The following is a 17714-nucleotide window of genomic DNA, read 5'->3' as shown; positions in this document are numbered from 1 at the left end:
CCCTTCAGAGCCTTGCTGGGTCCCAGTGATCCACCTCCCTCCTTTTCTTCTCCCGGTTGTTATTTTTCAGTATCTGAGTTCTGAATCCTTATTATATTTTCAAACGAAAGCCACCAGAAGCTTTTAAGCAGGAGAGTCAAAAGATCTGATTTGTGTTTTGAAACAATCTCTCTAGTTCCTATGGAGTGTATTTAACAGACAAGTGTGGAAATAAGGAAACCAATCAGGAAGCTAATGAAAAATTTCAAGTGATAGATGATGGTCACCCGTACTAAGATAGTAGTGGTGAAGAGTGTTTGAATTTCACGGAAGATGATGAATGAATAATTAAGTGATATGCTCAGGGTCTAATAAAATGACAGCTTTTACATTTATTAATCATGTTTTAAATTGTCATCTGTCTTCATCTGAAGGAAAAAAGGTATATTTTCTGCCCACAATACCCACTTCAATTGTAGCGCTGGTACAATTGTTAAAAAAAAAAAAAAAAAAAAAAAAAAAAAAAAAAAAAAAACATAATTCTACAAGTATCTCATTTTTTTCTTAAGTACCCTCTTCGTCACATTTTCCTAAGCTTGCTCTCCTCTAGTGTCCTACACATATTGTACTTTTGTCATTTTCAGCATCGAACCTAATTAAATCTTCCCTCTTCTGTTACTCTAAGGTAAGAATTTCTTCAGCATCCTTGAAAAGATGTAAAGAGGAAGCTTTTTAGTAGAGTTTGGCATTGAGAGCATCTCAGCAGTTATTTAGTGTAAATCACATTGGAGCCCTTTTTCTTCTAAACATAGGACTAATCTTCATTGTTACTACTGGGCCAGTTTTCTGAGAAGGTCTTAACTATCGTTTTATGGCCATGTATGAAAATGCCAAACTTCTTAAAAAATAAGTTTTCAAAAGAGCTAGCAGACCCCATCATGTTACTTCATATTTGTTGAGCACTTGTTTGGAAGGAAATAGGAAACTGGTCCTTATCTGTGCAATTACTCTGGATTTACACCATTTCTGATTTAGCAAGCTCAAAGCTGTGCCACTGTTAATGTATATTACCTTGCTAATCTCATCATCACAGCTGTGAGGCTGCATCAGTAGTCTGATTTCTCATTTTCCAGATCAATCAATCAAGACACATTTTTAAAAGTATGTGCTAGTTTGGGCAGCTATGGCCTGGATTATAAAATATAGATACTTAAACCATGACTTTTGTATCGGGGATATAAACTAAATGTTTAAAGAATGATTCTAGACCAAAGCAGCACATAATCACAGGCTAACGTGAATCATATTGATTCTAATTTTAGCAGGAGTTCTGAGGTAAAATCATCCATTTTAACTTAATTTTGAGCTCTAGATTGTTAGATCTAGGGAGAAACTTAGAGTCTCATCTACTGATTGCATTACTATCTACCATCTAATGAACTGAGACGTGAAGTTGCCACAGGGGGGCAAAAAGCAACAAAACCCCCCTCCCCAAAACCAAAAAATCAAAAAACAACAATAGAACAAAAACAAAATACAACAAATTTTGTATGCGAGTCAGCACCACACCCAAGTGGTCTCTGGTTCCACCCCAGTACTGTTTACGTTGTAAAGGCTTTCCTGTTTCAGATTGCCTCTCTTTTTATATATTTTGTTGCATATTTGATTGTGTGATGTTACTGATGTAAGGGGAATTCTGAAGTTTCTTCAGGCATTTAAGCACCTCACTCAGGAATCACTTTACTATAGATATGCTAAATCTAGATCCCAGTATCCTGTGAAACAGGTCTCTGGGATACATACTCAGCTCCTTTCAGCATCTAATGCCAATCTTCATGCTCTGCCATATCCTCGTGTATTTAATCAACAAGGAATTGAGTCTGCAAGATTTCTGAGTAAGAGTTGGAGTGGATTGCAGGAATCCTTTTTGTTTTTAAAATCAGGAGAACTCAGTTAAATGTGGAATAAATACCTCTTGTTAATGTCAGGAGTCTTGTTATAAACAATGACCAATCCCTGATCCCAAAACTTTGCTGGAGTGATCTGGGAGAAATGAAAACCTGAAAACATAAGCATATGTATAAAATACACATTCATTCAACTGTCAGATACATATATATCTAATTGGCACATATCAATACCAAAGAATAACATATAGTAAATATATGAGTTAGCATTTTAAAATGTTATTTTAAAAACAATTATGAATTTAACTGAACTCATATAACCTTTGTTTAAATGAGAAGGCTGCTGCATTTGGGTTTCTCCTATATAATAGAGTTTACCAAAGGTCAAATATAGTTCTCATTTTATGTAGATCCTGATAATTTGAATAAAGACATATCATTTCACTTTTTAAAAATGTTCATCTGACAGTAAAGATGTGAATTGAATTTTATTATTATATTTACTCTTTATAGTTTTACTATTTAACATTTAACATTGATATAAGAAGGAACTCAGTGGTAAATAGTAACAAGAGTTGTATTTATTGGATATCTATTATGTATCATGTATTCTATAGAAATTACCCCTGCAACAACATTTTGAGAAATGTATTATCTAAGTATTAATACTGAGGTAAATGAGGCTGAGATGGAATTGGAAATTAGAACTTCCTAAGTTAGAAGCCCAGTCTCTTGCCATATCACTGAATATGGCCACTTCCAAAAGTTTAATTTAGATATTGACCATTGGGACTCAGGAGGGGGTACTGGAACATTGCAGAGCTATGGACAAGCAATTCAATTATTCAAAAAACTATTTTGGTCCATGATTATTCTGGACATTCAGAAAAGTTTTAAGAGAATTTGTATTTAAGCAAAGTTAGTAGAATTTGTTGTCATTGAATTATTGGTAGGTCTCTAGTTGTATCTGTGGATATTTTTGCTTGATTTGTATTGATCAGAGAATCAGATACTTTGCTCGATTTAAACATACTTTGGTGAGTACATGGATACTTGTTCAAATTAATAGTTTAGATGAAGGTATAAGTAAATAGGAAAGATACATTAAAAAGATGTGATATAATATCCAGAGAAATTTCTGATTTATTTGGGCTGTGATTTCAAGACAAACAGCAGAAATTTAGATTTAAAGATAAATGGAAAGGGCTGTGTATTATTGCTTTTGTGAAAAACAACTATGGAGTTTTAATGTATTCATCATGAATTCTCCTTTGGTAATGCTGCCTCTAGAGTGGTAATGGAATGATGTAAAATCTCCATGAAAAATGATTACCTTAAACATTTTAAATCTTCTTTTTCAGTAAAGTCTCATTTACTTTCCTTATTCTAATAAACATAAAGCACAAAAGTAGCCTTTCAAAGACTTCTTTTGTCATGGAAGTGAATGCAAGTGAAAGAACATATTTATCCCACTCTTCTCTTTATAAGGTTATGGTGGGGATGTTGGCTTCTAAAAGAATGTGTTGACTCAATTTTTGAGGTCAGTGATTGGTTAATATCATCAGTTTGAATATATACTAAGTTAGATGATAGTAACTTGGCTAAGTCATATTCAAATAAAGCATCAATTAAATTAAATCCAATTATGATGGACTTTTACTTAGACTGAACTGTGGTTTGTTGTTATTACCTGTCACATCCTGAACACAGAAAAAATGAATAAAATCATCATATTAGTAAGTTAAACAAAAATATATTTACAGAATGTCCTTGGTTTATAATAATTGCAACTCAGTTTCTTATGTCTCCTCTATATTCACTGATATTCTTATATCCCTGGGAAGTAAATATTGAAATTCAAAATGATGATCCTTTAAGAGCCTGAGATAACAAGGGATGATTCAGTTCTATCCTTTAGATTCTAGTTTCTAAAGCTATTTACTGAAATGATGTGGAATGATTATCTGACCAAAATAAAGGATAAAACTACAAAGGATTTTCATACGTATGGCAGAGACTTGAAAGGTTGGAACAATAGATGAAAGCTAACTTGATGCAGTATAACAAGGACTAATGAAAAGTACTGCTCTCAGCTTTCTCCCCCATATACCATCACCAGGTAAGTAGGCCACAGTTGAAATCACTGCTTGTGAAAAGGCCTAACATTTTCTGTTGACTAGTAAATATCATCAGTGCTGGTATCAACTTTCTACTCTGTATCTATATTTTGAAACTGCTAAATAGATTTTAACATTTTTATCCAAAGAACAATAAATTAATGCAGTGGTATACATGTTAATTAGAGTGGACTTCCTGCAAAATATATATATATATATATATATATATATATATATATATCAAAATATCACATTGTACCCTACAAATATACCCAATTATCACTTGTAAATTAAAAGTCAATACAACATAAATAAAATTGAAATTTATTAAAAGATTTAGTTTTTAAAATCCCTTTAATGTAGAAACTCTGGACTTTCACTAGCTATACTCCCATGCAGATTAATAGCTCTGAAGAGAACATGCTTTTCAGAGCCTAAGAGATTCTTGCATTGTCTGGACGGTTTCAATGGAAAAAAAGTCTAACAGAAGGGAGTCGCAGAGTGAAAGTTTGAAGGGTAGGAGGATAGCATTTGCTTCCATGTGGCTTTTCATAGAAGCCATTTTTCAAGAAGGAAATTATCTGACTTTAGAATCAGACAAGTTCTAGTTTCATGTATGCCTTTTCATGTACTGAAGCCATCATCTGTGACACGGAGCTCATACCATTTCTAATAAATAAGTAAAGTGGAATTCAAAGAAAGAAATGATCTTGTTCTGTGAGAAACAGCTACTTCTGTGACTTTTGCATGTGTAATTTGTACCAAATTTTAATGGTGCTCCATTCTCCCTTACTGCCAGCAGGTGGGGCCCTACTCTTAAATGTTTCTCTCTGCACACATTATTACCTCTCACCCAATTAAAACCTCTCTTCTTCAGTGTATCAATATATTATATACGCATGACTCTTTCGAACTTATTGGAACTACTTTCCCCTGTTACGCCTGGCAGATTTACCCCAAGGAGCTCCTCCTCTGTCTAGGACTAAAGATATCTGATTTATAGACATTTTATAAAGTAGTACAAATTGAAGTATTTTGAAAGTGGAAATACTGGTTCAAATTCTGTCTCTGTCTCTCATTAATTGTGATTTTGGGAAGGGAACTTAAAGTTATTGAGTTTCTTTTCTTTTCACTTACAGTATGAATGTAAGAATACTTAACTGACAAGATTTAACTGTATTATGCATGTAAGGGCATCTTGAATGGTATCTGTCTCAAAGTAGGTGTCCAGTACGTGGGTCATCCTTTTGTTAGGATCAAAAGATCCTGCCTGGGTCTACCTATTGATGAACCTAATTGCTTGCAGTGTTATTTTTTAAATGGGTTATCTGTATTTCTATTTCAACTTTATTCTTTGTTGACTGGCACCCATTTTGAATTAATCAGTCCCTGTGCACAGCTTGTGCAATGCCTGAGTCCTCAATTTTCTCTGGCTTGGATCTCATAGCTGATCTGTTCCTTCTTGTTTAACAACCCAAACTATAATATATATTTTTCCTCTGGGTCAGCTTGTAATCTCTTGACCTTGCCCCCAATACTCTGGCTCTAACCTTGTATCTGTTTGCCATGAACCTAACATGAACCATCTGTGAGTTGGCTCAATGCCCTGACTTTAGTTGGCCTGCTTAGTTCTTATTATTAACCTCAATTCAACACTGACATTGACTTGCTGTTTTCTTTCTCCTGTGTCTTACATTCTCAGTTGTCCTGTTCTATTAGGAAGAAAAGGTCATGCTTGTTCCTTATTTTATTCTTCTTGGTAGCAAAAAGATGTTCAATCACATCCATTTCCTATCACTAAAGAAAAGCCATGTTATGCCACTGTGGCTATATGAATTTAAATTAACATTAAATAATACTTCAAATTTGCTTGCTCAGTTTTTCCACCACAATGTTTTATTTTTATTAGTACATGTTTGTAGTGCATAATGATTACATTTACCATGGAGAGTCTACATGTATATAACACATCTTAATTTTTTTATTTTGTTCCCTTCCCTTCTCATCCCTCACTGAACCCTCCAAATTTTGCTTCCCTCCCCATTTTCAAGCTATTTCTTTTATAACTCTTTTCCTTTTTTTCTCTCTCCTCACTCCATCTTGTGCTCCTCTTTTCATTTAAGAAATATCTCCCTACTTCCTATTACCTTTTGCTTTGATCTTTATTTATACTTTGGATTTATCATATAAGAAACACAATGCAATATCTAAACTTATATGTCTTGATATTTTGACTTATGTTATGGTTTCCAAGTTCATCTATTTACCTAAAAATGTTTGAAGTTGACCCTTCTTTAAGGAAGAATAATACTCCATCGTATATAAATGTCATATTTTTCTCCATTCATCTATTTATACACATATTGGCTATTTTTGAGATTTAGCTATCATAAATTGTGCTGTTACAAACATGGATATGCATGTATCACCATCATGATGACCTTAACTCTTTTGAGAAGACAGCTAAAAAGGGAATAGATGGGTCAAATGGAATTTCAGTTTTGGTTTTTTGGAGAATTCTCCATATTGTTTTGCATAATGATCATGTCAGTTTACATTCTAACCAATAATAAAAAACACCCCATCCCCCATAGCCTCACCAGCATTTGTTATTGGTTGAGATGTTGGTGATAGCCATTCTTTCAGGAGTCAGACAGAACATCAGTCTTGTTTCCATTTTTATTTCCTGAACGATCAGTGGTGTTAAACAGTTTTTCATGTGTTTATTGGCCACTTCTACTTCTTCACTGAAGAAGTGTCTGTTTATTTCGGATGCCCATTTTTGGATTAAGACTTTAAATTTGAGGAGTGTCTAGGGTTTTTTTTTTTTTAGTTCTTTTTATATTCTAGATATTAGTTCTTTGTCTGAGTAATATCTGGCAAAAATTTGTTCCAATTCTGTAGGCTGTCTCTTCACTCTGCTGGTGGTTTACTTCACTGTGCAGAATAATTTTAATTTGGGGTGATTCCATTTGCTTATTTTTGATATTATTTCTTGTGCAACTGGTGTTCTATTGAGAAAATCTTTGCTTAACTCTTGTGTCTTCAAGAGTTTGTCTACTTTATCTTCCAGAAGATTACATGTTTTTGTTTTAATATTTAGATCTTTGATTCATTTCAATTTTAGTTTAGTATATGGTGTGAGATATGGGTTTAAATTAGATCTTTGATATATGGATAGCCAGTATCCTGAACCCCATTTGTTAGAGGCTATATTTCATCCAACAAAAGTATTAGGTCACTTCATCAAAGAGAAGGTATCTCAGAGTGCCTGAAATTGTTTCTGCATCCTCTATTCTGTTCCACTGATTAATAAGCCTTTTTCTTTTGCCAATGCCATGCTGTTTTTATTATCATAGCCTTGTAGTAGAACTTCAATTTCAGGATTGCAATGACCCTGCCTTGTCCTAGTTACTCAGGGCTGATTTTGACAAAATTCAATATGTAGCAATGATAAAAAAAACTGTGAAGAAAATAAAACATAAGTTGTTGATCTCAATCTGGTAAAACTTATCTATGACAAATCAAGCTAACATCATACTAAATGGTTAGATGATGAATGCTTTCACTCTAAGATCAAGAACAAGACAAAGATGACTACTATCCCCATTCCTGTTTAATATAGTTCTGGTAACATTAGCCAGAATAATTAGAGAATAGAAAGAAAAAGAATATGGATAGGAAAGACTAAAGTTAAATTATTATTTTTAGATGGCAGGATCCTCTCCAAAGAAGATCCCCAAAATTACCAAAAGACTCTTAAAATAACCCAATTCAGTTGTGTAACAGGATATAAAGTCAGTACTCCAAAGTCAGTATCATTCCTGTACACCTTTAATAAACTTACTGACAGTGAAATTAGAGAAATGATACCATCACAATACCATCAAGAAAAATGAAATACTTAGGAATCAACCTAACATAGGAAGTAAAAGACTCCTATTGTATTCTGTAAAACTATTGGATTATGGAAAAGGAGAGTAAGGAGGACATCGGAAAATGGAAAAATATCCCTACTCCCTGGCTAGGCAGATCCAATATTGTCAGAATGATCATACTTCCAACACTGTTACACAGATTTAGTGGAATTTCAATCATTTTACCAATAGTGATCCTTACAGAATTAGGGAAGATAATCCCAAATTAGTATTGGACCAGAAGAAACCTAGCATAGCTAGCCATATTTTAAGGACAAAATAGGCACACATAACTTGGTAACTATATAGGACATCTCAAATATAAGGTTCACACTAGGCCATTATAAAATGTCTCTATTAGAGCATCTGAAGCCTGATGTGAAGAGAATGCAAAATGCCCAATGAATTTTATCTTAGGTCTGATAGTTAAAAGGGGAAAAGTATAATTTAGAGGCTAAGAGGGACTTGAGAGCCAGGTGGATTGGGATAAAAGTATGCTTCTGACATATACTATATGTGTGATTTTAGATGAATTGCTTTGTTTTTCTGTTAATATGTTTCCTTTTTGTTAGTACATCTTTGCAGTAGATAGGGTTTGCACTCCTTGTATAGAGTTAGTACATGTATATGACATATTTAAATTCCTTTTTTCATGCATTTCCCTTCTCTCTCTTCTCTCCTCCCATCTCTTGATGCCCTTCCCGTATGAGAAAGATCTCTCTCCCTACTCCTGGTATCTATCTTCTATTTTTCCCTTTAATTATACTTTGAGTTTCTCATATAAGTGAAACCATGTGATATTTAGGCTTCTGTGTGTGATTTATTTCACTTAAGATTTATTATTTGACATTCTTATAAATGACTCATTTTGTTTATCTTTATTAGAAAATAGTACTCCATTGTGTGTGGATATCACATGTATTTATCTATTGATGGCCACATAGGCTGCTTTGAGGCTTATATCTATTATTAATTTTGCAGTTTTATCATTGGTAAGCAGGTATCAGTGTAACGTGATATCATTTACTCTTTTGGAAAGATACCTTAAAAGGGAATAGCTGTGTCAAGTGGAATTTCTGGTTTTGAATATTTTTTATTAATCTCCACACTGATTTCCATAGTGATTGTACTAGTTTATATTTCCACTAATAATGTAAAAGTGTTCCTTGGTTCCCTACAATCTCAAGAAATCAAATAGCAACAAATGTTCTTGTTTTTCTGTCCTGTCCATGATGTTTGAGTCACAGGAGTCCTAAAATCCTAGATAATCTCATCTAAGAGTTAGATAACATATATTTGAAGACTGTTCATAATAACTCATACATACATACTTCTTTTTATATAATAGGGGGATAGTATTTTGCAAATAAGATTTTATTAATTACAATGCAATTTTTATAAATATTTAGTAACAGAAACAATGATTTAAGAAGCATATTTGATTATGATTTGAGTACCTTAATATCTTAGGAAAAACCCTAAATAACACTGCCTGTCTTACACTTGAGACTGGTTTTCTTCAGGGAGGATATCGTATATTTCAGGTGAATGCTATTTCAAATCTTGGAGAGCTATCCAAGTGAGTGTAGAATGAAACAGCAAAAGAGTCACGAATATTCAGAGGGGAATATTAGGTTGAAAAACTAGACTGAAAATATCTTTGTAAAGATAGAAATTGTAGCAGATGGGGAACACTCACTGAAGGATGTATTTAAAAAAAAAAAAAAAAAAAAAAAAAAACTGAACCCTGGCACCACCAAGTGGAGGAAAACCAAGGAGCTCCAACCCGGTTCAGGCTGCTATGAATGCCTGTGAACCTCGGTGACCCCACACTGCCTCCACGTGGAAGAAGCCACTGCTTAGAGGAAGCTGCCTAGTTCCACCCCAGCTCGGGCCACTGGGCATGCCTGTGTACCAGAGCACACACACACACTGCTGCCCCACAAGTAGAGGAAGGTCACCGAGCTCTGCCCCGACTAGTGCCCATGTACCTCGGTGCTGCCCCAAAACTGCTGCTGCCATGCGAAGGAAGCCTCCGAGCTCTGGCCCACTCTGGCCACTGAGCATGCCTTTGTGCCTCAGTGCCTTTCCACCACTGCCACAGGGAGGAAGAACACCAAGCTCTGCCCCTGCTCAGACAGCTGAGCCAGGCCTGCCCCCATCAGCATGCTCCCACTGCTGCCACACAGAGGACAACCACCATGCTCCTTCCTGACTCAGGCCACTGAGCCATGCCTGTGACCCAGCATGCTTCTCCCAGGTGCTGACCCAGAGGACTGTCACACCCATCCTGGCTCAACCCATTGCCCTCGGCTACCCTCCCCATCTTTTACACCAAGCACTGCTGTGACTATTTGGCTCCCACTCTCACTTCCAGAACCTTGAATTGCAGTGGACTGGGAGTACTCGTTTGATGGGAAACTTGGTGTCCCCTCACCTAGACAGAGGACCCCAGCAGATTCGGGTCACTATTATCCAACAATTGGGTAGACATCAACCATACAGTAGGCCCCTGGGATATACACTGCCAACAGTTGTGATTATTGGGATTAAATAGCCAGATATTGGCACAGAAGGTGAAAATGACAAAACAAAAAACCAAAATGCAATCTTAAACATCTAGTCCATCAAATGCAAGATGGGCAACAGCAGAATGGAGGACTTTAGAAGTCATACACCAGAAATCTCTGAAAAGATAACAAATGAAGTAAAGGAACAAATCCATGAGGCTATAGAGGAAATCAAATTAGAAGTAATGTTTTACATAAAGATAGAAATAACAACCTGAGTAAAGGATTTGCTCAAAAGGGCTAGTGAAGAAATACATAAAATATACAGGAGCATGGGAAATTGATTGAAACTTTGAAAGAAGAATATAGAAAACAAGCAGAATCCATGAAACAAATTCAAACAGATATCCAAGAAACAAAAAATTCTATTGAAAGCTGACAAAACCGTTTAAATGAAGCTGAGGATAGAATTTCAGACCTTGAGGACAGTATCACAGATAGTGACCATGAAAAGATAGAACTTATAAAAACAACAAAGCAGAAAGAAATGACAATCCTGCAGCTTCAAGATGATGCCAAGAGAAACAATATATGTCTAATAGGCATCAATGAGGATGCAGGACATAATTAAACTGTTCAGAGAAGTAATAGCAGAAAATTTCCCAAACATGGGGAAAAAACCTGACATACAAATAAGTGAGGCATGTAGAATGCCAGTCATAACCAACATAAACCAACACCCAAACATATAATAATTAAGATCTCAGACACACTGTAAAAACAGAATACTAAAAGCTGTTAGAGAAACGACACCACTCACCTATCAAGAAAAGCCCATTAGAATCACGGCAGACTTCTCAGCACAAACCTTCAGGTTAAGATGAGCTTGGAGTGAAGTATTTCAAGCCCTAAAAGAAAACAACTTTCAAGCCAGACTGATGTGCACAGCAAAACTGTCTTTGAAATTAAATGGAGAAAAAAGATACTTCCATGACAAAGAACAACTGAAGAAATTCATATCTACCAAACCAACCCTAGAAAGAGTATTGAAAGACATAGTAGAAAGAGATAAAAATGACCACAATCTCCAGAAAAACAACAGAAAGAAACCACCAGGCTGGACAAGAAATTGAACAAGGGAGGAAAGTGGAAAACCAATAACAGGAACATACATACAGTGATATCATAAATCTAAATGGGCTCAATTCAACTGTCAAAAGAAACAGGTTGACAGAATGGCTCAAGAAACAGGACCCCACATTATGCTGTATACAAGGAACACATCTGACTCAAAAAGAAATTCATAGACTAAAAATCAAAGGGTGGAAAACAATATTCCATGTGTGACAAGAACCCAGAAAAAAAACCAGGGGTATGTACTCTGTTTGCAGACAAAAGGAACTTCAAAAATAATTAAAAGAGATAAACAGCCACTACATACCTGTAAGTGGAAAACTACAAGAGAATTAACAATTATAAATATATATATGCATCAAATACAGGAGCACACAACTGTATAAGACAAACACTAATGGACATGTAAGACCAAACACACAAGAACACAATTGCAATAGGAAACCTTAACACCCCACTGTCACAAAGAGATAGATCAACTAGACAAAAAGTCAGCAAAGAAATAACAGAACTCAAACACACCTGTGAATAAATGGACTTAGTGGGATGTTTAAAGAGTGCTCCATCCAACCATATCAGAATGTGCATTTTTCTCAGCTGCACATAGGAAAGTCTCTAAAATAGATCATAAAACATTCTTAAGTAAATGCAAAGGGAGGAAAATTATCCCAAGCATAATATCTGATCATGGTGTACTAAAATTGGAAATCAGTGGCAAAAAATCCTGCAAAACTTGCATAAATACATGGAAATTAAATAACAACTTTCTGAACAACCAGTGGGTTACAGATGAAATTAAAGAAGAAATAAAACAATATCTACAATGCAATGACAATGCAGACATAACATATTGTAACCCATGGGACACAATGAAAGCAGTCCTAAGAGGAAAATATATACCAATAACTAGTAATATCAAGAAAATGGAAAAAGCACAAATAAATAAACTAATGCTACATCTCAAGTTCCTAGAAAAGGAAAAGCAAGTCAAACTCAAAGCTCATAGAAGAGAGGAAATTGTAAAGATTAGAGCAGAAATTAATGCAATTGAAATAAAAAATACAAAAAAACCCAATGAATCAAAGAGCTGGTTTTTTGAGAGAATAAACAAAATTGATAAATCTCTAGCCAACCTTATCAAGAAAAAGAAAGGAAAAAAATGCAATAAGGACTGAAAAGAAGGAAATTACTACAGATCCCATGGAAATTCAAAAGATCATGAATATGTACTTTGAAAATCTCTATTCACATAGGGTGGAAAACATAGAGGAAATGGATAGATTTCTGGAAACATATAAACTACCAAAGTTCAATCAAGAAGATATAACAATTTTGAATAACCAATTACCAGCTACTGATATCGAAAACATGATTAAAAACTTACAAACAAGGAAAAATCCAGGTCCTGATGGATTCAGGGCTGGATTCTATAATAAATTTAGAGAAGATTTAATGCCAAAACTCCTTAAACTCTTGAATGAAACTGAAAGAAAAGCAGTCCTCCATATACCTTTCTTGGAGACAAGTATTACCCTAATACTAAAAGCAAAAAAAGACCCAACCAAAGAGGAGAGCTATAGACCACTCTCACTAATAAACATTGATGCAAAGATTCTTAATAAAATATTGGCAAACAGAATGCAGCAAATCATCATGAAGATTATACACATGACCAAGTGGGAAATCCCAGGAATGTAGGGATGGTTGAACATATACAAATCAATAAATGTAGTAGATCACATTAGCAGAGCCAAAAATAAAAATCACATGATTATGTCAATAGATGCAGAAAATACTTTTGAGAAAGTCCAACACCTGTTCATGATAATAACCCTACAGAAACTTGGAATAGATGGTATGTACCTCAATCTCATAAAGGCCATTTATGACAATCCAACAGTCAACATTATACTAAACATACAAAACTGAAAACCTTTACTCTAAAATCAGAAACAAGACAAGGATAACCACTTTCAGAATTCCTATTTACCACAGTTCTAGAAATATTAGCCAGAGCAATCACACAAGAGGGAGAAATAAAAGGAATAAAAATAGGAAAAGAAAAGAAGTTAAATTATCATTATTTGCAGATGACATGATATTGTACATAGAAGACCCCAAAAACTCCATTAAAAGATTTCTAGAGGTAATAAACAAATTCATCAGTGTAGCTGGATACAAAGTCAGCACTTAAAAATCAGTAGCATTCCTGTACACAAACAAAAATCTCACTGAGAGAGAAATTATTGAAATATCACCTTTCACAATAGCATCTAAAAAATCAGATACTTAGAAATCCACCTAACCAAGAATGTAAAAGATCTATATGCCAAAAATTGTACTACTCTAAAAAAGAAGATGGAAGAGGATATTAAAAAATGGAAGGGTATTCCTTGCTTTTGGCTAGGAAGAACCAACATTGTGAAAATCGCCATACTTCCAAAACTGTTGTACATATTTAATGCAATCTCAACCAAAATACCATTAACATACCTAACAGATCTAGAGAAAACACTCCTAAAATATATTTGGAAGCAGAAGGGACTTAGAATAGCAAAGGCAATTCTGTGCAACAAAGGCAAGGCAGGAAGCATTTCAATTCCTGACTTGAAATTATACTACAAAGCTACAGTTATAAAACCAGCATGGTACTAGCAAAGAAATAGACCTGAGGATCAATGGAACAGATTACAATATGTAAATGCAAATACAGACACTCAGCCACCTGATATTTGACAAAGGGGCTAAACATATTCACTGGCAGGACAGACTCTTTAATAAATAGTTTTGGAAAAATTGTCTCTCCACATACCAAAGACTGAAACTAGATCCATGCCTATCACGTGCACAAAAGTAAAGTCTAATGGATCAAAGACTAAAATATTAAAACAGAAACACAAATCTACTGGAAGGTAAGATAGGTAGAAATCTTGGAGACATAGGGGTAGGCAGAGAATTCACAAACAAAATGTAAACCACGTGGGAAACACTTCAAAATATCAAAAACTGGGATCTCATATTATTGAAAAGTTTCTGCACTTCAAAAGAAAACACCAACAAAGTGGAAAAGAAAATTCACAAATGAGAATTATAGCCAATAACCACTCAGACAAAGGACTTATACCCAGAGCATATAAAGAACTGAAATATATCAAGTTCCCCCAAATTTAAAGACCCTCTTCAAAAATGGGCATTTGAGATGAACACACAGTTCTAAGATGAAGATATACAAATGGCAAATAAATACATAAAGAAATGTTCACCATCACTGCTCATTCAAGAAATGAAAGTGTAAAACAGCATTAAGATTTAATCTCACCCCAGAAAGAATGGCTGCCATCAAGAAAACAACTGATAACAAATGTTGGCAAGGCTGCGGGGGGAAAAAGGAACACTGCTCCACTGTTGGTGGGAGTCCAGACTGGTCCAACCACTGTGGGAATCAATATGGAGATTCCACAAAAACCTAGGATTGGAGGTTCTATTCAATCTAGCTATTTTCTTCCTGGGTATTTTCCCAGAAAAATTTAAAAGATCATGTCACAGAGATATATATGCACCCATGTTCATAGCAATATAATTTGTGATAGCTAAATCTTGGAAACAACCAAAATGCCCATCAACTGCAGAGAGGATGAAAAATATGTGGTATTTTTACACAATGGAATACTACTCAGCTATAAAAAGGATGATCTTGAGGCCTTTACAGGTAAATGGAAGCAACTTGAAATATCCTCATTAGTTAAATAAACAGGATTCACATTAGTAAATATCACATTATCTGTCTAGTGTAAAAAATAATAAAAACAGAGAATGCTGGGATCTAAAAAGTACAATAGATGTGGTGAAAGTGAAAGTGAAGGAAAGTGCTCTAAAGAGTATAACGGTATATATAGTGTGTAAGATAGACGACCATATTACTGAATCTCTGTTGGAACATTGAACAGAAGGATTTGTACTGTTAATGTTTGAGTGTCTAGCCACTATTTATACTTTCATTTTGAACTTTGGCAACTATTTTAAGACAACAATGAGTAATGTATCAACTAGCAATTCTATAATGACAATTATTTTGAATTTGATTTTGTCTTACCCTATTCTGTTTTTCTATTTTCTTTCTTTGAAAAAAAGAGAACAATATGCAGTATACCAACCATTGTTAAATTTCTTTCATTCTGTTTTGAAAACCTATGTTGTTACTGTTTTGAATTTGCTGCTATGTTTTTTGCTTTTTTTCTTTTCTGATTTTTATCTTTTTAAAATAAAATAAAATAAAAATTAAAATAAACAAACTGAGTTTTAGTAAAAGAGGATGAGGTATAACTAGTGTTTGCCACTAAGAAGTATGAAGAAACACAACTGGTACAAAGACATGTTAAAATCCCATTCTCCTTCCCTTCCCAATTTTAGTTGTATAACATACCTATAAAGACAAGAGATCTATGCCGATGTTTTGATGAAAATCAAAATATTTGAACTTTATATTCTTTCTCTAATTGGCCTAACTCTGGATTTGGATTCTGTGCTACAGAAGAATTTTATATATAGAATGCATATAAAATATTTGGATAATTCAAGCCTAATCTAGTGCAGTTTTTGTTGCTTAAAATTGAAGAAGTTCTGGAGAGACATGTTACTCTTGGTCCCTTTAGCTGAGGGCAACCTATCCTATCATTTCCTATTCTCAAGAAAAACTCATTTGGTCACTGTAGACATTTCCTTAGCACTGTCATTGGCAAAAGTTTCATTTATAAAAATGCAAATGGACTGTGTCGAGGAGAAAAATCAAATAATATATATGGATACCCTGGTGTGACCACAAACAGTAGAAATTAATTTAGCAAATAATCATTTCTACTGAATATTTTCTCAAAGTGCTCTGTTAAAGAAAATAATCCTTGTAAAGATTAAAAAAGCAAAAATTTAGTATATATTCAGTGAAATGTAGTAAAATCATTATAATTCAAACATATAAAGTGGCAAGGAGTTAAATAGAATCAAAAGATATACTATGATGATGATGGGGGTTTAAACATAACTAATATGTGTTAACATACTTAGCATAAAGTGAAGAACATAATAAATGCTGGGTAACTAAATCAGCATTTAGTGGTTATGATAAGGATTTTGTATTTTCTACTGAAGATAGTAAACTATTAATGAGAATTTGGACAATTGGTGGAGTGAGGAAAAATGTAGGATTCTGGAATGACTTCCATATTTTTGACATGAACAACAGTGTGGATAGTGGTGGCATCCACTGGGAACACTGGGCAAGGAATAAATTTAACTGAAGTAAACGATTAGTTTGGGAAATGAACAGTATGACATATTGGGGGATAATTTTAGTAAAGAGAACCAAGGAAAAAAATCTGAAATATATCAGTGTTTAAGTGATGGATGAGGTAATTTGAACCAATGAAGGAATATGAGGAGAAATAGATAAACTTGATGAGAGACAAGAAAAATTGGCGCAAATATCACTAGAAGAATTACAAACCCTTGGTGGCTTGTGAAAATATATGTCACATAGAAATCAAATATTTTACATTCAGAAGTAACTGATGAACTTCAGGAGATAATTTCATTAGCTAGTGTGTTTCAGCAACTTATTTGCCCTGGTTTAACATAGAAATAGGCATAGTGAGTGCATATTATTCATTGAAGATGCTTAGATATAAAGAGGTGAAAAAAAAACAATAAAAGCTACAGGAAATAGAGAGTATACACAGAATATTTGAACATGTTTCTTGACTGCAAGATGGAGTGTATTGCTTGGTAGAAGGTGAGAAAGTGACGTTGCAGCATCCCTCCAAAAGGTCATAGAAATGAAATTTTGACTGAGGTCACAAAAGCTACAGCACTACTGGAGTGAGGCATGCCTAAAAAATCTCATCTGGTGCATGAGTGATCATTAATTGCCTCCTGTATTGAGCATTAATGAGAAGGCAATGGTGACCGTTAATTAGATGATGTTTCCAAGATGAGGAAAAAGTGATCACTCTTGGGAAATTCAATGGATGACACGAGCAGACATTATTTCCTAGCAGAATTAAAGAAGGGGAGTTAGTGGCATGAAAACTTGCATAAAGGTATCATCAAATGGCAGCCAAGCAGGTAGAAGCAATATGAAAATTCCCATTTTAAGAA

The sequence above is a fragment of the Cavia porcellus genome, unplaced genomic scaffold, assembly GCF_034190915.1.
Source record: "Cavia porcellus strain 051 isolate PalLab524CR breed Dunkin Hartley unplaced genomic scaffold, mCavPor4.1 scaffold_3, whole genome shotgun sequence".
In the NCBI taxonomy this organism is placed as follows: Eukaryota; Metazoa; Chordata; class Mammalia; order Rodentia; family Caviidae; genus Cavia; species Cavia porcellus.
The sequence above is the reverse complement of the archived record's forward strand: the minus strand, read 5'-3'. Positions refer to the sequence as shown.